The sequence below is a fragment of the Schistocerca nitens genome, chromosome 7, assembly GCF_023898315.1.
Source record: "Schistocerca nitens isolate TAMUIC-IGC-003100 chromosome 7, iqSchNite1.1, whole genome shotgun sequence".
NCBI lineage: Eukaryota > Metazoa > Arthropoda > Insecta > Orthoptera > Acrididae > Schistocerca > Schistocerca nitens.
Window position 1 is genome coordinate 208,625,222 of NC_064620.1, and position 22,004 is coordinate 208,647,225.

Consider the following 22,004-nt stretch of genomic DNA (forward strand, 5'->3'; position numbering starts at 1 on the left):
TTCTCCTCTCCCCCTGGGGCACTGTCCCTTTCGCTCTTTTCCTAGCATTGTTCTGTCGCTATCAAATATGATCCAATTCCACGTGCCTCACACTACTACTTTTCCGTCTCTTTCCCACTGCAACTGCCTTCTCTCTCAGCATAAGAAGTGCGAATATGTTCGCATGCCAAAGATTTTGGCAAAAATTTTTAAAGGTTGTGTGGAGGGTAGAGCGAGTCCGCTGGTAGCCCACACTTCACTCAGAGTCTTTTAAATAAACAAGAAGCTATTAAATTTTTTGTGCTCCGATAGGAGCAATTTTCCGATTGTTCCCTTCTTTTCCCTGTTGCAGCAGACAGTATAGGTCAATACAATTTAGGTAGTTTACTTACGTGAAACTGAAACGGCGTAAAACTAATTTTACCCTTGAGACTGCATTTTACGTGAAAAATTTTCTCATGTGTCTCAGTATTACAACATAGTGTTCCCAGCAGGTAAGTTCATTTCTCAGTGCTACGTCAATTTACAGACTATGTATTCGCCTCACATAGGATTTTAAGTGTACAAATATCGTAATTTTGTACCTCTGTATCTCGAAAACGGATAAATGTCTGATGAAAACTTTCAAGGTTATTCGAGACCGAAATCTTAAGAACATATCGTAAGAATTACAGTAATGAGCTATATATAGCCGCCTTGGGATCGGCGGCTGGGTTTTGGTACAAAAAGAACAAGTTTTTGGCTTTTTCTCGCCCTAAGGATGAAGAATTTTGAAACCTTGGAGATGGCTCTTCTAGATAAATGCCTAGAGGCTTGGCTTTATTCTCCTGGTGACACCGAGAATATAGTAAAAACATTGTTTGTGGGTTTTTTCTAGGAAATGTCCATGAACTAATAGTACTTCCATAAGTCCCATCAGGCTCACCGTTGACCACATCAAATGCAAAAAGAGCCAACCGACTTGCTCCATTTGCCTAAGCACAAGAAAGCCTTTAATATTTATACTGTGACCCTGAAATTTATTTTAGTGGTACAAAGATGACACTTTCGTTGGACATACAAATGGTCCCTAGCCCAAGGGCTATCCAAACCTCTTGACCCTATCCATTTATCACCGATAGATCCTGAGGCATGAACACCCGAAAATCCAGTTTTATGCACGTCATTTTGGAACATAAGAGGCGTATTCGGAAAGTAAGATCCGATTATGCTCTAAATGGAAACCTTTGTGAAAATCCGATGAAACTTTACACAGATGTGTTGGGCAGTGTCTTCAGTGAGTCTGTCGATCGCTTGACGTCGCTCTTTTCAATTCAGAGCGTAAAGTGGTCACGTGTAAATGGCTAAAACAACAGTGTCTCCCCAGAAGTATGTGGATGTGGTGAGAGATTTCATCTGAAGCTATGCAGCCCAGATAACATAGATGTCATGCGTTTCTTTCTTGAGAACAATTTTAAGGCGCATTCTGCTGGGGCAATGGAGAAGCTACTGCAGCGTTTTCGATGGGAAGTGTTTCATCACCCACAAAACACTCCATTGTTCATCTCTGCTCACATGAACCGCTGGCTAAGAAGACAGCATTTTGGCACAAACAATGAAACGCAGCCCATCGTAGAGAATTGGCTGAAATCACAGGCGGATGCTTTCTGTGACGAGGGTACTGGAAAGTTTGTACAACGCCACGTCAAATCTCGAAGTCGGACCGGCGACTATTTAGAGAGGTAGTTGGAAGGTGTGGCTAACTGTTGCGAATAAAAAATTTTCGATTTTCACTGTGGTTTTCATTTCGAAACTGATGATACCCTAGTTTCCGAACATCCCTCGTATTAGGTACTATGATGTAGCGATACAGTACCGTGCATCACACCGCTTTCAAATCCAGCCCTCTTGCTGGTCGTCTCGAATGATGTGTGGCGCCGCTGTCGCCTTGGGGCTACGACGGTGTTGCGGCCAGCGACCAGCGCCAACGCAGGCTAGGCTCAGGATTACCTCAGTGAAATATGGGGCAGACTTAACACACGAGCCGTAAGAGTACAGAATTGTCGTGTGGAGGAATCAGACGAAACAGTCGGGCTCGAAAAGCAAGTGGCGTCGCAAGATGGACTTAATGCTAGTGGGGGCAAGGGACCAACGCCTGGAGTTTTCTTGCACACAGCAGGTGTTCCTGGTTTCGCGCGTCCCATAAGCAGTGCAAGCCACGTATTCCGGCGTCGGCTCGAGGAGCAGACGTGAAAAGGCGATCAGTCTGTGGAGAACAAGCAAAGAAAGCAGTGAGTAGGCAAAGTAGTCACTACAGTCCTACAGCAGAGAAAGACACAAGTTGGGTTGCCAGCGGTGGGAAAGCTTGATGTAGAATTCGGATCCTAGCAAGCGGCTAGCTGCAGCTTGTTATCATCACTCAGACATCGGTTTACAAGCAGCGCGTGTGGATGACATCTGGAGTCGTGCTTTAAGACTGGAATGCTTGCACACAAGTGAATTCTACCCATGGTGTGGGTTCCAAAGAAGAGATACAGACGTCATTGTGGTTTTCGATGGGAACTTCGGTTGTGCCCTTGGCCAGACACGTGTATCATTTAGTGTTGTTCTTTGTATGACTGTCTAAGGTGCAGAACCACTTTAAGTTCAAGATGTGTTGTCCTGAATTACATATATGTCCTGGACGCTCTACGTTAAACTAGCACCCTTGTGTGTGTTTATATACGAGGGGAGTTCAATAAGTAATGTGACACTTTTTTGTCGAAGCAAACTGATTCTAGTCAAGATTCTAATATATCGTATTATTCCCCCCACAACTGGCTGCAAAACCCTATTTGCGAACATAGCGACGGCTTTATGCCTCCTTGCTTGTATGGCCTGTATGCCCGCATGGTACCAACCCACTGGTCGCCGTTGGAGCCAATCTATTGCTGCATCAATAAGCTGGCCATCATCAACGTAGTGCGTCCCACGGATTGCATCCATCACTGCGCCAAGTTAGAAGTCGAAATGGGCGAGATGAGGCAAACCAGTCCAACGAAAATTTTTGGGCTGCTCCCGGGTGCAAAGACTTACATGAGACCTAGCTTTATCAAGTAGAAGAAGAGTTCGTTTGCATCTTTGAGGCGACGAACACGCTGAAATCGTTTCTTCAGTTTTCTGATGTTACAACAATACATTACACAGTACATAGTTGAACCATGACGGAAGACATAAAACAAAATAACATCTTCAGAGTCTCTTGAAGTCGTCGCCATGGCCTTACTATCTAAGAGTACGACTTTGAACTTTTTCTTCGGACTAGAGGTGGTGTGGCGTCACTCCGTGGTCTGCCATTTTGTCTACATTTCGAGGTGATATACCCATGGTCCATCACCTGTGGTTACGTTGGACAAAAAGAAGTCACGGCCAGAATGAGTTTTTTACTCTGCAGGGGACTCTGCGCTGATACGAAACTTCCTGGCAGATTAAAACTGTGTGCCGCACCTAGACTCAAACTCGGGACCTTCGCCTTTCGGGGGCAAGTTCTCTACCGACTGAGCTACCCAAGCACGACTTACGCTACTTCCTCGTAGTTAGGAGACGAGATACTAGCAGAAGTGAAGCTGTGAGGACGGGACATGAGTCGTGCTTGGGTAGTTCAGTTGGTAGAGCACTTGCTCCATAAAGGCAAAGGTCCCTCGTTCGAGCCTCGGTCCGGCACACAGTTTTAATCTGCCAGTAAGTTTCAAGTCACGACCAGTCTCGCAACGCGGAAGTAATTCCGAGTTCTGAACATGCGTCATGTGTGAATGAAATACAGCTTAACGCCTCCACTCAGGAAGATGAGTCACAGCAAAATATATCTCCGGTATGGCGTCAACTACATGAGGTCGGGGTGGCTGGCCGCCTACAGCAACCGAGTGCGCTTGAGGCTACTCGGTCACGGGGGCGTCCGGTGACCGTACTAGGCTCTGGGGTGACGATGGCGACCCCAGGCCACGGCTGAGGGTGTGCCCAGCCTCGCCGCCGCCGCCGCCTCCGCCGCCCCCGCGCCTCGCGTCCTGCCACCGCGACTATCGATCTGGCCGCGACAAGCGACGACGGCGCGACGAGAGCCACGGCACAGTGCCGGCCTGGCCGGCCGCCCGCCAGACCCCACGGCTTTGTCTTGAGACCAGACGTACCGACGCGTCCTCCAACTGTAGGCAGCAATGGCCACCAGGTCATTACCTTCCCACAACAGTCTGACCTACTCCAACTCTGTGTTACTCAAATTTAATATACGATGGGCGGTGAATATGTAATGCAACACTTTTTTTCTGAATGCAGGTTTTTGTTTAGCGATGCAGTACAACACATTGTTTTCGACTCTTTTGGCTACAAAACTCTATTTCTAATCACAGTCTCCGTTCAAGGGACGGTCTTACGCCACCTTCATGGGATGGCTAGTATGCCCGCATGGTACCGTTCTACAGGTTGACGTCGGAGCCAAAATCATGCTGCATCGATAAACTCTCCATCATCCACCTACTAATTCCCGCGGAGTGCACTCTTTTACGGCCCAACAGATGGAAGTAGAACGATGCGAGATCCGCGCTATAGGGTGGAAAAGGATGATAAGACTAAAGAAGTTTGTGAGCACTTCTCGCTTGCGGATACTAACGGACGCCTTGAGTTATCGTGGACAAGAGGGCTGTCTGACTGTGATCCATCGATCAGGTGGAATGAGAGTGTCCGAACGGGGCAATATCGCAGTTGCTGTCGGCGGGCTTGCGCGCGGAAGATCGTAAAGGTTTACGCGACCTTATCACGATGACAGACGCCTCGTCCAACGGCTCACTGTGCTTTTGTCAACTGCCAGGTCTCAGTAGACAATCTGCAAGCGTCTATGAATATCTGCGACGCTCGGTTTTTCCGCAACAGGAAACTCAGTGACACCTCTGTGCTTGGAACGCACCTCTGTACAAACACATTTTTAAGGCTATGTACATCATCGCCACCTACCAAAATTTCATTAAACTACAGAGGCGGAAGCGGAAGTAGTTCCACGATGTCCCAAAACAAATTCCGGGGTTTCTCAACCGAAACTGGCCGAGAAAAAAAAAATTTGCATTTCTTATGAATACCCGTTGTAGCTTTAAGGCTGACACACTCACAATATTTTCTTGTTGTTGTTGTGGTGTAAGTCCGAGCTCCGGTTAGATGTCCATGCTATTGCATCCTGTCCTCAATCTTCACCTCTGCATGACCATTACAAACCACATCCTCTTGAAGTCCTCGTCTACCTCTACAATTTTTACCACCCCCTTCCTCGGCACACTTACCTCCATAACCAGACTATTCCTGGATCATTCATAGTTTTATACAATGAAGATGGTTGTTAAACGAAACCAGTAGGTTGTGCTCCACGGCTCTTATACATTTCAAAAATTTCGTATTACCACCTAGAACTGGTGGTAAAATACTTTATTTACATAATAAACTTTTATCGTCTGACCATCGTCAGATTCCTGTGTACCAAATAATACAATACATAAGTAACATTACAGGCATAACTGTGGGTTCAGTGGGGGGCGGCGGTGGGGTGAGTGGACTGCAGTAGTCTATTGTGGGGCTGTGAACCACTGAGGGCTACGGCGGGGGCGAAGCCTCTCCGTCGTTTCTAGGTCCCCAGTTCAATACAATACAATACAAAACAACATTACAGGCCTAAACTGTCACGAATCATCAAAGTGGTGCAAATATTAACAGCAACACACATAATGGAACGTCAGATACGCCCATAAGAGTATTCACAGCATCATGTTAAAATAAATACAAAGTCGTTATCCTAAGGTGATAAAATCATGATTAATTCACTGATAATGAAAGTATATCGTAAGACAGTGATGCGATTCGCTGCGAAAACTACATACCACAAGTAGGTAAATGGTTCACATTTGTGCAGAGTTACCTGTTATCACATCGTAATATAAGTTACGCAGTCAATCTATGGAAACCTTGCTAGGAAGTGTACTCGTTCATGCTGAAACTGTAATAGGCGTTAAAGCTGTGAACGGTTTCATACCGCACACATGCGACTTTAACTCTGATCACTGTTTAATGGTAGAGCCAAAGATTGTCATGGAGGTCTCTACATACGTCGACAGTGACTACAATCTTACGATTACCACTGTGCATCGTCTGCTGCTATAAATCTGCTGCGAGTACGTGTGGCTGTCTTAACAGGTGCTCTATATGCTGCATCTAATAGCAGTTTGTTACAGTCACAGCTACGGTGACAGATCGCAAAATGCATAGAGTTAGTGGCTTACACGTACTCACAGCCACTTGTGAGAAACGAGTTTCAGTCACATTCACATGTGTAGTGCTTCCACAGTACAGTAATTTTATGGGACAGACGGTACAGATACATGCAACGTACGCCTACCAAACTGTCGAAGTCTGTACAGCATAACAGATGTAACGGTCTCAATTTCATGGACAAATAATTATATCCGTTTCTCACATAAAGCACTAAAGCGGCAGTTGCGTGTGATACACGACCAACTGAAGATTTTTACCAAAAAAAAATTGTTCAAATGGCTCTGAGCACTATGGGACTTAACATCTATGGTCATCAGTCCCCTAGAACTTAGAACTACTTAAACCTAACAAACCTAAGGACAGCACTCAACACCCAGTCATCACGAGGCAGAGAAAATCCCTGACCCCGCCGGGAATCGAACCCAGGAACCCGGGCGCGGGAAGCGAGAACGCTAACGCACGACCACGAGCTGCGGACGAAGATTTTTCAGACATAGAGACGTAAGTTGACTGAAATCACGCTGAATGTAGCGTTCAGCTAATGTAAGTTCACTAATTGTTCAAATTACAACATACACTCCTGGAAATGGAAAAAAGAACACATTGACACCGGTGTGTCAGACCCACCATACTTGCTCCGGACACTGCGAGAGGACTGTACAAGCAATGATCACACGCACGGCACAGCGGACACACCAGGAACCGCGGTGTTGGCCGTCGAATGGCGCTAGCTGCGCAGCATTTGTGCACCGCCGCCGTCAGTGTCAGCCAGTTTGCCGTGGCATACGGAGCTCTATCGCAGTCTTTAACACTGGTAGCATGCCGCGACAGCGTGGACGTGAACCGTATGTGCAGTTGACGGACTTTGAGCGAGGGCGTATAGTGGGCATGCGGGAGGCCGGGTGGACGTACCGCCGAATTGCTCAACACGTGGGGCGTGAGGTCTCCACAGTACATCGATGTTGTCGCCAGTGGTCGGCGGAAGGTGCACGTGCCCGTCGACCTGGGACCGGACCGCAGCGACGCACGGATGCACGCCAAGACCGTAGGATCCTACGCAGTGCCGTAGGGGACCACACCGCCACTTCCCAGCAAATTAGGGACACTGTTGCTCCTGGGGTATCGGCGAGGACCATTCGCAACCGTCTCCATGAAGCTGGGCTACGGTCCCGCACACCGTTAGGCCGTCTTCCGCTCACGCCCCAACATCGTGCAGCCCGCCCCCAGTGGTGTCGCAACAGGCGTGAATGGAGGGACGAATGGAGACGTGTCGTCATCAGCGATGAGAGTCGCTTCTGCCTTGATGCCAATGATGGACGTATGCGTGTTTGGCGCCGTGCAGGTGAGCGCCACAATCAGGACTGCATACGACCGAGGCACACAGGGCCAACACCCGGCATCATGGTGTGGGGAGCGATCTCCTACACTGGCCGTACACCACTGGTGATCGTCGAGGGGACACTGAATAGTGCACGGTACATCCAAACCGTCATCGAACCCATCGTTCTACCATTCCTAGACCGGCAAGGGAACTTGCTGTTCCAACAGGACAATGCACGTCCGCATGTATCCCGTGCCACCCAACGTGCTCTAGAAGGTGTAAGTCAACTACCCTGGCCAGCAAGATCTCCGGATCTGTCCCCCATGGAGCATGTTTGGGACTGGATGAAGCGTCGTCTCACGCGGTCTGCACGTCCAGCTCGAACGCTGGTCCAACTGAGGCGCCAGGTGGAAATGGCATGGCAAGCCGTTCCACAGGACTACATCCAGCATCTCTACGATCGTCTCCATGGGAGAATAGCAGCCTGCATTGCTGCGAAAGGTGGATATACACTGTACTAGTGCCGACATTGTGCATGCTCTGTTGCCTGTGTCTATGTGCCTGTGGTTCTGTCAGTGTGATCATGTGATGTATCTGACCCCAGGAATGTGTCAATAAAGTTTCCCCTTCCTGGGACATTGAATTCACGGTGTTCTTATTTCAATTTCCAGGAGTGTATATAGACTCTTACACTGACATGTCAACAGCGGATTGAGCACAATAAACTTCTATGCCTAAATTTGTTTAAATTGTAAGGTTACAGCTACGTTTACAGACATAGAAAAAGGTAGTGATAATAAAGGATACACAGCAGCTATGTGTTATGCAATTCATAAAGTACTTAACAGCTGTTGGCAGTTGCCTTCAAAACACGTTAAATTCCAAGTTTAGTTAAGTTGTTCCATAGACTGATGGGAACAACAGACTGAAAATAATCGACTCAGTCGGTTGTAGTGTTGCTCGCGCTTGGACTATTCATTGATTCTTTTGAACGAGACCCGTCAGTGGGAACAACCGAATGAATGAAAATGATTCAGACTGTTGTTGTTTTACGAATGGCTTAGGTTATAATTTATTCAATTATTTCGACTGAAACAAGTCTGCAGGAGAAAACGAATGAAAATATTTAAATCATTATTGTTGACTCTGCCCTCTGTTATCGCCTGTCGTCACTATTATGTGTTTACAACTAGGCTTTCCCTTATAGAGAATTTTGTCGCACTCAAAATGTCGTAGCATTCGGTGTTGTAGGAATGGAAGAAATCATCTGCCTAGACAAGTAAATAATACTCAAGACCAATTAAATCCATGAACAGAATCCGCAAGAATGATGCAACTTCTGATATTATGTTAATTAAAGAACTTCAAAGAACATTAAAGAACGATGACAAGTATTGCTCGCAAAAAAAGAATGCATCCTACAAGTGACAGTAAACGCTTAAGAAACGCGACTAAGTCACTAAACAATTTTAAAAAAATTTGTCTCATACGCTTTCTGCTTACGTCACCAAAGCAATTACTGAAAGAGAACTAACAGTAATGTGTCCAAACCTGTGAGAGGTATATATTTAAATAGAAAACTAAAGCTGGCTTCAGTGATCGAGCGGTTCTAGGCGCTTCAGTCTAGAACTGCGTGATCCTGCCTCGGGCATGGATGTTTGTGATGTTAGTTAGGTTTAAGTAGTTCTAAGTTCTAGGGGATTGATGACCTCAGAAGTTAAGTCCCATAGTGCTCAGAGCCATTTGAACCATTTTTTAAATAAGAAAATATTCATATATACATCACAAATTTATAATTCGGCACTTGTTATCAACCTTTTAAAACCAATCAATAAAACATAATTAATGATAGAAGTCCGAACAATCCGTATTAAATAAATACACTCGTAAGTTTTGATAATTATTCAGTCCAAAACGTAATTTTTATTTATTTATTCACTTCTGCTTGAAGTACCTGTTGTAGTCACATGAAGGTGCCAAATGTCTATTTTCAACGTCAACGTGCGATAAGCACTCACAGACGGCAGATGATAGTACTAGCAGAGAAGGGTATATAAAGCGTGTCGTGGAGAAGCTGAAAACAGTGCAGTCGTTGTCTTAATGTGGAAACGAAGCGTTTCACCTGACATCCAAATGGACATGACCGTTAGCTTTCGGTCCAAGCTTGCTAACATTTCCGACATGACTAAGTCTGTAAACTGTTCGCGTGCAACCGTGATTAAAGTATACCATGCGTAGCAAAATGGTGATATCCAAAACCAGAGTCGAGGCAACTGTGGTACACCACACGTCTAGACAACCGGGGTGAACGATGGCTGCGTAGATGTGTACAAGCGAATAGACAACTGACCGTCCAGATGAACGAAGGGGCTACCAACAGTGTCTCCTCAATGACAGTTCAGTAAATGTTACTGCGAATGGGCCTCTGCAGGAGGCGCCTGGTTGATGCGTCAATGCTGAGAGTGTTCAAAAAAATGGTTCAAATGGCTCTGAGCACTATGCGACTTAACTTCTGAGGTCATCAGTCGCCTGGAACTAGAATATCACACACATCCATGCCAGAGGCAGGATTCGAACCTGCGACCGTAGCGGTGGCCCGGTTTCAGACTGTAGCGCCTAGAACCGCACGGCCACTCCGGCCTGAGAGTGTTCATCGTCGACGAAGGCTGCAGTAAGTTACGCCAATACCGCAACTAGACTTCAACTGGCCTTTTAAGATGGTAGGTGGCCGTTGGCGTGTGCGGCGTGGAACGTCTTTTGCGAACACACTGCCAGAATCGTCGGAAGGCTCCAGGACGGACGTGATCTCATCATTCTGGAAGACACAATTGATCAATACATCTATCTACCTGTTCTTGGGTAACATGTCTCCCCCTATCTGCAGTTTGTTTTTCCTCGACACAATACCAAGGACAATGCAACGTGTTACATAGCTCATATATATTTGCGTGGTGGGTTGTTTGAGCCATGGAAACTCAGAGAAGAAAAGTAGCACATACGGCCAAGGCGCTCGAGTCGGCATAGCTCCAAACCCCCGTCGGTATCTTCCAGAATGCAACGTTTCTTAACTTAGGATGCTATCTATTTAAAGTGTTTCTGCGTTCCACAATTAGTTTAAGATAAAAGCCATTACCAAGTATTTATTTAGAAAATGGTACCACAGTCATAAGACAGCAGCATTTTCACGTTATGTTTCGATTCGTTTTGGTGCGAAATTTTAGCTGTTCTTGATATTTCATCAGTTAGGTGGTGCACATAAGGCAAGAAATGTGTGCCAACTACATACAAAACATCAAAATCAATTCAGTTTGCAAACCAAAACAAATGGGACATTTAATTTGAATAGGATGCCATTTTTCTACGTGTGGCACCTTATTTGAGCTAAATGCTCGATAATGTCTGTAAATGAGCTTCCATGCTTTTCTTTTCTTTTATATATATATACTATCGTCCACATTTCGCTTCAGTATATGTGCAATAAGTGGCAACGAAACGACTTTTCGAATTAATGTGTGCAACAATGGGACTGGGGATATACCGTGAGACTTTTAGAATGAGCATTATCCACACAGCTGCGAATACTGCAAAAGTCGACAAGTGCGAGAATTATCGCGCAATCAGCTTAACAGTATATGGATCCAAGTTAATGAATAGAATAATTTACAAAAGAACAGAACCGAAAACTGAGGATGTGTTATATCAGTTTGGCTTTCGGAAAGGTAGAGGCAAATGAAGTTCAGTTCTGAAGTTGCTGTTGATGATGGAAGCAACACTGCAGAAAATTCAAGACACGCTCATAGGATCTATCGACATGGAAAAAGAGTTCGTCATTATTAAATACTTAAAAGATACCCGAAATTCTGAGAAAAATAGGGGTAAGCAGTAGGGAAATACGGGCAACAAACAAGAGGGAATTCTAACCTGAAGACCATGAACGATGTGCTCAGATTGAAAAAGGTGTAAGATAGAGATGTAGTCTTCACTCCTACTGTTCTGTCTATAAACCGAATAAATGATGACGAAAATAAAAGAGAGGGGGAATAAAATCAGTGATAAGATTCTCTGACGACATCGCTATCCTTACTGAAAGTGAAGAATATTACAGTATATGTTAGATGGAATGAACAGTCTAATGAATAAATAACAGGAGTTCTAATGAGTAAATGACATGGATTGAGAGTAAATCAAAGAAATAATATGGTAGTGATAAATAGCAGAAATAAAAACTGTGGGAAACTTAATATTGGAATTGTGGATCACAAAGTAGACGAAGTTAAAGAATTCTGCTACCTAGGCAGCAAAATAACCCATGTCGGACGGAGCAAGAAGGATTTAAAAAGCAGAATAGCACATTCAAAAACGACATTCCTGCTTAAGAGAAGTCTACTAGCACCAAATACAGGATTTAATTTGAGGAAGATATTTCTGAGAATGTAAGTGTGGAACACAATGTTATAAGATAATGAAACTGCACTATGGGAATACCGGAACAGAAGAGAATTGAAGGATTTGAGATGTGCTGCTACGATGAATGTTGAAAATTAGGTGGACTGATAACGTAAGGAATGGGGAAGTATTCCGCATAATTTGCGAGGAAAGGAGTATATGGAAACCACTGACTAGAAGAAGGAACGGGATGATAGGACATCTATTAAGACATCGGGAAATAACTTCCGTCGTACTAGAGGTAGTAGTAGAGGGTAAAATTTTGGAGGAAGAAAGATGGTGGAATACATCCATCAAGTAATTGAGGACATTGCTGGTAACTTCTACTTTGAGATGAAAAGTTTGGCGCAGGAGAGGAACTCGTGGTGGGCCTAGCCAAACCAGTGAGTTGACTAACTACTAAAATAAAAGTTCACCAACCATTTCTAGGATCTCCTTTCAAAATCTGTATTTTAGATTTGTCTATAACGGTTACCATCCATGTTGCACTTGCACTTGAAACTACAATTCGGGGAAATACATCCATGAAATAATTTCTAACACCTACATAAGGTATTAAAATTTTGTTCATTTTTAGATAAGGTTCTCCAGCTATGACCAGTTCCTCTTTCATATTTTCTGTACTTCGGCCATGTTCAGTTATCTTTATCTCCAAATAACAAAAATTACCTAATCGTATTCATACAGCACTGCATGATTTTATTTCAGTTCGCTGCTTTCAATTTTCTTTCCCTGTGTTGATCTTACCTCTTTTTGAGGCGGTATTCATTTCACTCAGTTGATCTTCCAAGCCCTTTGCAGGTTGTGACAGAATTAAAATGTCGTCGACAAACATTATAGTTTTTATTTCTTCTCCTCTTACTTTAATTTCCTGTCCTAACTAATTTGTATAGCTCAACGTACTGATTAAATAACATCATGGAGAAATTACAGTTCTGTCTTATAGATTTCTCCTCTGGTGCCTCTCCTTCATTTCGTTCAATTCCTACAAATGTACAAGTTTTTCATAAAGTTTCACTATATGTAGCTTTATAACTTAAAAACTTTAAAGAATGTTTCAAGCCACTATCGTAAAATGTTTTCTCTCCACCTAAAATTAATATACAAGAAGGTTAGATTTTCTCCTTTCTGTCTTTGACTCAGGTGACTCACAGCGCAATTACGGGCTCGGATATTACTACATTTCCTCAGGAACCAATCTGACCTTCCCCAAGGTCAGCTTCACCCATTCTTCACATCCACCTGTGTGTGCTTCATTTCGTATTTTGTATTACGTCTTTTGTCCTTACGTGTTGGGAAGGACAGCATATTGTACAATGAACGAAACAAATTAATTGATAAATACAGAAATGAACAGTTCACAGTTCTGACATGGAACAAAAAATATACTGCAAGACAAAAAGAAAAAGTGACCGAAATCTATAGGTCTGATTTACATGTATAGACAGAGAAGTGATTACAATTTCAGAAAAATTGGGTTATTTATTGAAGAGCTCCATGAGCCGTGCGTGGTTTGTGTTCGTGCCATATCTCATTTGACATCCTGTTTTTCACTGTACTACCACCTCGTTATGTTAATTTCAATTACTGGTGTCACTGAGTTGCCACGTTGCCTGCCCGTGAGCGGCAGCAGCGGCGCTTATCGATATAAGCCCTGACGTATTATCTTTGCTGACTGCTATTACTTCCCGGTTGTCATGTGTTGGGAGTTAGTTCGCATCTGCCAGTAGGCGCTAGTTCGGACCTGGCAGCGTTTGATTTAGGTCGCGGCAGAAGATCAGTCGGGGCGCGGCTTCAGTGAGGTCCGTACAGCCATGACTCGCCCGACGGTTGCCGATACATATCACTTGAATGCGGACCACCTTGGTTGGTCGTGGGTAGGTCGTCTTGTAGGCCGACGTGTATGTTGGCTGGCGATCGCTTATGGGTTGCCTGCGCGTGCCGACTCGTGATACGTCCTTGTTATCGCACAGTGGCTGCCTTAGTATCGTCTAGTCCTTCGTGCAAGTGTAACTGAAACTGTGTGTAGTTTGTGTGATTTTCACTGACAAGTTATTCTGGCCGGCCGGGGTGGCCAAGCGGTTAAAGGCGATACAGTCTGAAACCGCACGACCGCTACGGTCGCAGGTTCGAATCCTGCCTCGGGCATGGATGTGTTTGATGCCCTTAGGTTAGTTAGGTTTAAGTAGTTCTAAGTTCTAGGGGACTGATGACCTCAGAAGTTAAGTCCCATAGTGCTCAGAGCCGAGTTATTCTGAATGTTGTCGGCTTACTGGCTGTGCGGAGTCGGTCGGTTGGTGTGGATCAACCAGGAAAGCTCCGCGCGGCGCAGTGGGCCGGGCCCGCTGGTGGTCTCTACACAGTGTCGGAGTGTGTGGGAGCTGTTCCGATTAGTACGAAGTTCGTGGCTCACCGACCCATTACGTCAAAGTTGAGTGGTGATTTAATTACCGAAGCCAATCTGTTCACATTGTGCCGTTGGTTTCCATGGTTGGCTATTGGGGGTATCCCCGTGAGCAACAGCGAGTGTTCGTGTTGGCGAAAGTGTGGCCACCATCCGGTGGAATTTAACTGTATTTTGATTATTTGAAGTCCAAGTGCACCAGAGGAATTTTCTCCTTTGTGGCCGTTAGCATTCCGGTTACCTGCCCTGCCCGCTGACGTAAAATTCAGGCAGTGTCCTTTCCTCACCGTGTTATCGCTGTCCAACACGTGTGTGTAGTTTCGACAGCTTATGCATACTTAGTTGTGGGCGGCTACGCCTTTTATATTTTGGCTTTGGAGTTCCTTGTGTACTGGTCCGGTGGAAAGCAAGTTGTCTTGTCGGTGGATCCTTTCACTGTGTCTTGGTTGGGTTGCCGGCGGATCGCATATAGTTGAGCCGACTACCTGTCTCCCCTAAGGGAACGTTAATGTTTGAAGTGCAGCCCGACCTCCGAAAACTTCCGAGTGCCGCTGACAATACTGCCTTTTCTTTTTGGTGTTTGATTGTGTATTTTAATGGCTCATAGCCGATGGCTTGAATTTCTATACTTTTAGTTGTGTTTTGAATCATGGGCCTTCGGCCGTTTTAAAAGTAAAATTCCTTATTGTCATTGGCTTGAATTTGTTTGCTTTTAGTTGTGTTTTCAATTATGGGCTTTCAGCCGTTTTAAAATTAAAATTCCTTTCTTGTCAAGTCTTAGATTATTTGAGCCTTCAGCCTCATTTGAAATATTATTTAAGGATAAAAACTTGCGCTTTCTGCCTTTTTAAAAATGTATTGTAGTTGTGTTTTAAATCATCAGCCTTCGGCCGTTTTAAAAATTAAAAAGGTCGTGCCCTTCAGCCATAAGATTGTGTGACATATTCAGTCGAAAGTTAACCTCGGAAAATTGCGCTGTAATTTTTGGGCAACTAAATAAAGTTATATGTGTTCGACTGCAACTGACAGCCGCTCATTTATGGCCATTTCCACAATTCCAACTACCTGTTCTGTCCTGCGGATTTAGCAGGGCGTATCAGTCCACATATTGAGCAATCATATAACTTGTTAGCTGACCTCTGGCCATTGTGGAGGCAGATATTCAGCTTGCCAGTGATTAACAGAATTGTAGGATGTCCTGCTGAGGGATACCATCACAAATTCTGTCCAGTTGGTGAGTTGGATCATCAAAATTCCGAATCTGGTTTCAGGGTGCTGACCGTGATACTCCAAACTGTCTCAGCGGGCAGAGATCCGACAACCTTACTGGCCAAGGTAGGAATTTGCAAGCACAAAAAACAAGCAGTTGATATTCTCGCCGTGTGCGGGCGGGCATTGTCCAGCTGGAATGTAGCCCATGGTGGCCTGCCACGAAGGAGAACAAAACGGGGCGTAGAATTTCGTCGTCGTACCGCTATGCTGGAAGGGTGACGGCGATGACAACCAAAGGATTCCTACTACGAAAGGAAATGGCAACTCAGGCCATAATTCCTGAATTTCTGGCCTTATGGCGGGAAACAGTCAGGTTGGAATCCCACTGATGCCCAGGGCGTCTCCACACACGTATATGCTGGTCATCGGAGCTTATCAGAAAAAACAGACAATTCTACTGCAGGCCATGGCATTCCAGCCCGGAAACGCGTCTGGAGACGCATCGGACCACGTTGGGATACCAGCCTGACCGTCATCCGCATGTGACCCGACAGCCAGGAGTGATGGTCTGAGTTGCCATTTCTTTTCATAGCAGGAACAGTATAGTTGTCACCCGCGACACGCTTACAGCGCAGCCCTACTTCGGTGATATTCTACATCCCCTTTAGTTTACCCTCAAGGCAAGCCATCACGAACTTACATTTCAGCAAGATAACGCCAGCTCGCACACGGTGAGATCTATTAGTTGTCTTCACGCTAGCCAAACCCTACCTTGGCCGCCAAGATCTCCGGATCTCCTTCCAACTGAGAACGTTTGGAGTATTATTGGCAGAGCCTTCGAAGTAGCTCAGGATTTTGACGATCTAGTATGCCAGTTCGACAGAATGTGTGAAGATAGCCATTAGTATACCAGTGGTCCTGAGGAACGTTGTTGTTTAGTGACCTGAAACATGCTTGGTACCAGGATCGAACCTTGCCAATCCTTAAGTTTTGAATAAAAGGCGTCAGCAACGGTAGCCCACGACTTCCAGCATAAGAAGTCACCGTCGTTCTGCCAACGGAGTTTTCAGAGAGGCTGGAGCAGCGGTGAGAGGTTGAGGTCACCCTCTTGCCCTTGGGGTGGGAATGTACCCCTAAGTCAGAAGAATCACCAGTGATCAACAGCTTGAGCATGCAGAAGGCAGTGGAGACCACTGTGTTAAATACACATAACATATATTCACAGGTCATGAGGCCTGTAATAGAAAATTTGCGTGATGATACCTTCGTTGGCTAATGATTCCGGAATAGTAACCATTTCGGATCTCCGGGAGTTTCTGCCAAGTTGGAGATGACCATGAAAAAACGACTGAATAACCAACGAAAGAATAACGTTCTACGGCATCTTCAACTTTTGTAGTCCTGTCTTCCTCAGTTTCGTGTAATATTATGGTATATTGATAATTTTTACGGTCCATAAGTAAAAATTATCAATATACCCTAACGTTCTACGAGTCCGGACGTGGAATGTAAGCGGCTTGAATATGGTAGGGAAACTAGAAAATATGAAAAGGGGATTGCAATGGCTCAAGTTAGGTATGATGGGGGCCACCGAAGTGATATGGAGAGAAGGGAAGGGTTCATGTCAGATGAGTATAGGGCAATATCAACAGCAGCAGAAAATGGTACAACGGTAGTTGTATTCGTTATCAAAAGGAAGCTACTGGGAAAATTTCAGTGATAGAGTTTCTCTCACCACAATAGACGGCAAACCACCAGCGGCAACAATAATGCAAGTGTACATAACGAGTTCGCAAGCGGAAGATGAAAAGACCGAGGAAGTATATGAGGGTACTGAACGGGTAATTCAGAACATAAAAAGAGATGAAAATCCAACAGTCATGGTGGATTGGAATGCGGCTGTAGGGGAAGGAGTAGAATAAAAGGTTACGGGAGAATATCGGCTTTATAGGAATGAGAGACCTGCAACAATTTTTACTAGTAGTAGTGTACACTCTGTTCGAAACCGGATATTGTATTGTAAGGGGTACCCAGGAGCAGATGTAGACTCAGCTCATAGTTAAGCAATGATGAGGACTAGATTGGCAGTTAAGAGGATAGTCAGGGAGAATCATTGTACTAGGAAGTGCGACAAGGAAGCACTAACGAATGAAGAAAGACGCATGAAGTATTCCAAGGCTACATATAATGCGATAACGAATAGTTCACTAGGCAGCCCAGTTAAAGAGGAATGGATATCTCAAAAAGACAGTCCCTGAAGTTGGAAGGAAAAACGTAGATACTGCGAAGATAACCGCGAGGAAATCTTGGATAACAGAAGAAATTCTTCAGTTGACTGACGGAAGCAGGATGTACAAAAAAGTTCTGGGTAATCCAGAAATACTAAAATACAGATCAATTAGGAATGAAATAAATAGGAGGAGCCGGGAAGGTAAGTCGAAACGGCTGTATGAAAAATGTGGAGAAATAAAACAAGAAATGATTACGTACTGACTCAGCATACAGAACAATCCACGTAACCTTCGATGAAACTAAAAGCAACGGTGACAAGAGGGCAATGGAAATTCCACTCCTAAATGCTGAGGAGAGAGCGAATACGTGGAAGCCGTATACTGAAGGCCTCTACGAAGGGGAGGGGGGGGGGGGGGACTGGTCTGATGATGTGATAAAAAATAATTTAAAGGAGGTTTGGAAGAGTTAAAATCAAATGAGGTAACACGGACTATTCTCTTTAATCTGTAACACCTATCGGCCTGGTGACTTTCGGTATAGCACACAGTTCCGAGGAATGCAAGAGCCGACAAGTTCGAATAGTATCACATAATCAGACTAACAGCTCATGTATTCAAACTGCCGAAAATAATAATATACCAAAAATGGTAAAGAAATATGAGAATCTGTTTGGTGACGATTATTTTGGCCTTAGTAAAGGGGAAGATATCAGAGAGGCGGTTCTGACGTTGCTGCTGATAATGAAAGCAAGACCGGAGTAAAATCAAGATATGTTATTAGGATCTGTCGACCTGGAAAAAACTTCAGTGTTATTTGGAACAAGGTGTTCGAAACTCTGAGAAAAATAGGGGCAAGCTGTAGGGAAAGACGGGTAACGTACATCATCAATAAGAGCCAAGGCGGATATGATGTCTTCCGCCATTACTGTTCAACATATATACTGGAGAAGCAACGACGGAAACAAAAAAGAAGTTCAGAAGTGGAATTAAAATTCAGTACGAAAGGATCTCCATAATAAGACTTTTGGATGGGGCTACTATATTCAGTAAGTCTGAAGAGCAATAGAATGAACAGAATGCGGAGAGTAAATCGATGGAAGACGAAAGTAATGACAAGTAGCAGAAATGAGAAGAGCGGTCGGCTTAACATAAACGTTGGTGATCACAGAGTAGATTAACGAATTCTGCTGCCTAGACTGTAAAATGAAGGACGGAGCATATAAAAAGCAGATTATCTTCGGCCAGTAGGGCATTCTTAGTCAAGAGAAGTCTGCCAGTATCAAAGATATGTCTTATTCCGAGGAAAGAAAATCTCAGAATCTACATTTCGAGCACGTCATTGTAGTAAAACGTGGAGTGCGGGAAAACCGGAACGGAAGAGAATGGAAGCATCTGAGATGTGTTGCTACAAAACGTTTTTGAAAATAAGGTGGACTGAACAGATAAGGAAAGAGGAAGTTTTCCGCAAAACAGACAAGAAGAAGGAATAGGGTGATAAAACATCTGTTGAGACATCAGGGTGTAACTTCCATTGCACTAGAGGGGTCTGAAGAGTGTAATAGCTGTAGAGAAAGGCAGAGATTTGAATACATCCAACAACACCATCTCTCAACGCAATGCCGAAGAACTGCTTACACAAGGGCCACAGGTGGTACAACACGATTTTGACTTACTGAATTTGTAAAACTCCTTCTCTCGAAGAAACCATCCATCTGTTTTGAAATTGTATTGATTTGTTTGTCTGCACATGTAAATTATATCTGCAGATTTCCATCCCATTGGTATAATTCCTTCGCGGCGCGTCGTTCTAGTATGTATTTGTGCTTTTTTCCAGCTGCTTGGGATTTTGAGCTAGGCGAGATATTGAAGGATTACGGAAGCTAAATAATGGACCATTGCTGAAGGAAATTCTCTGTAAAAGCAAATTTGGATTGTATCTTGATAGGTGATTTATTTATTTTCCACTCTTTCGGTAGCTTCAAAACGCTAGCGATTTCTGTTTCTGCTTCTTCCATAACATTCTCTGTTTATTCAGCATTCTCTGGATTTTTTTTAACCACTGTGGGTCTTCTTCGTCCTTGGCATATACTTCTCCACAGCGTGATTTACAGCCAGATTAAATATTGCCATTAATCCTATATGTCCATCATATTTGATGTAGCTTTTGTATTTAGGAAAATTATTATCTATTTTTGTTGAAATGTCATAGGAATCTTTGACACAAATTGTATCACCGAGCTATTTCCAAGCTGCTTTTAATGCCAACAAATTTGTAAATCGTTCCATTTGAAAAAAAGACAAAAGAAAACCGTAACTTCTTCTACATCTCTACAGAGCTAAAAGTGGGAAATGTTACCAATACATCAAATGACGCGCGTGTTTGAGTGCCATCATGAGCTAGAGAACTCCTTTTGATACCTAGAGTTGTTTATGATATATGCGAAGTATCCAGGCTACGAGATTCATTCTACAAGTATTGAAGCGCAGCGGTCGCATTACGTTTCAGTGACGTATGTCGGTTTCGGTTTTCACATCTGACCGATCTAGCAGTCAAAAAAGATATTTGATACTGTTTGCTATGATTTCTAAAATCAAATAGTCTATGTGTTCTGTAACTGATTAGGCACATATTTTGTTTATTAGATGACGACGCAGACGCCTATCAGTGTTTTCGGAAGACAGAATATGTGGCATCAATACGGACACCTCTATCCATAGTATTCCAGATTTGCGAAGGCAAACGGACGAATAATTTTGACACAACTGTTATTTGAAGTAAACGTGTTGATTCCAACACAGTGGTTCTTTGTCCTTATAAAAGTCATGTTAAAGATTACACAATACATTCCGCAGTTTTACAACAAAATGACGTCAATGAAATAATTCTGATGAGTTGCGCATGTGCTGTGTGCAGTCTTATGTGCTTGTTTCGATTTATTTGGGAAGCAACGTTCGTCTAGGAACATACGGTGGACGGTGGTTGTTAGAGGACGCAGTTTTCTTCTCATATTCAATGAAAGATATAACAGTAAACCAATATGATCCATTACACTTTCGTTCTTTTTGACTCCTTGAAACGGTCGACAGTACGAGTACGGTATGATCTTCGGCAAAGCAGTTTTAGAATATAACATGGAAATTACTGTTCAGGTCTCAGTTGCCCTCCTTTCTCTTCCATGAAATCACAGTCATCGAACATCCGGACAACTCATTTTGATCCGTTGAGTTTGCAAAACACCAATTATTTACATGCGTTTCACAACTTGTTCGGTATGGTTATGTGATTTTAAATACAGCATAATTTATCAACAAGTATTCGGCAATGCTGATCACTCTGTTTTCGTCCAAACAATCCCATACTGATATTGATCCGTAATGGCGTGGTCCTCACTATCTTTCATTGTATGAAACTATTAGATGTTCATCTTATTTCCAAATGATCATAGACTTATCGGTTGAACAACAAAGTACAAAATATAAATGGACGAATACAGAAACAGGATTCAATTATTGCTGCACTATATGTCAGTTGCAAACTTATCATTCATTTATGGTTAATGTGTTAATAAAATCTTTAGTTTCTTCACCCAAAAACATTTGTTATTGAGAGAAGGGCTTTTTCCAATCAGTCAAACGTGTAACTTTTCTCTGAAGGGTCCACTCCAAATAAGGTGCTAGTGAACTAAGTATTTTAATGCGAAATGATTCTTTGTCACATTAGAAACTCATGAAGTATTCAGCACACAGCGGTACCTCGAAACTACGCAGTAATTAAGTCATATGATCAACCACACGGTTCTAACCGATAGATCCCCTACCTACGTGCCTTCCGAGCAGCGTGCAGACTTAGGTAGCTCGAGCGTTGCATCGTAATTGAGGGGTCGGGTTGGGTCGCCACGTTAATGAAGCTGTCAGTGTTCCGGCACTGCTACGTGGCGGCCTTCGATTAACGGCATTACTGAGGGAGGGCCCTTCTGAAGATAAACACCACATGCCAGCGCTGTTGTCCACGGTATTTCAATTAATGACATTCGTGAATCGCAAAAGCAGACATGTTGGAATGCAGGAATTCATAAGGCACTCGCAGTCTTTTTCTAATTTTGTCAACGTAACTATAGCAATAGGAATTAGCATGACAGTATTA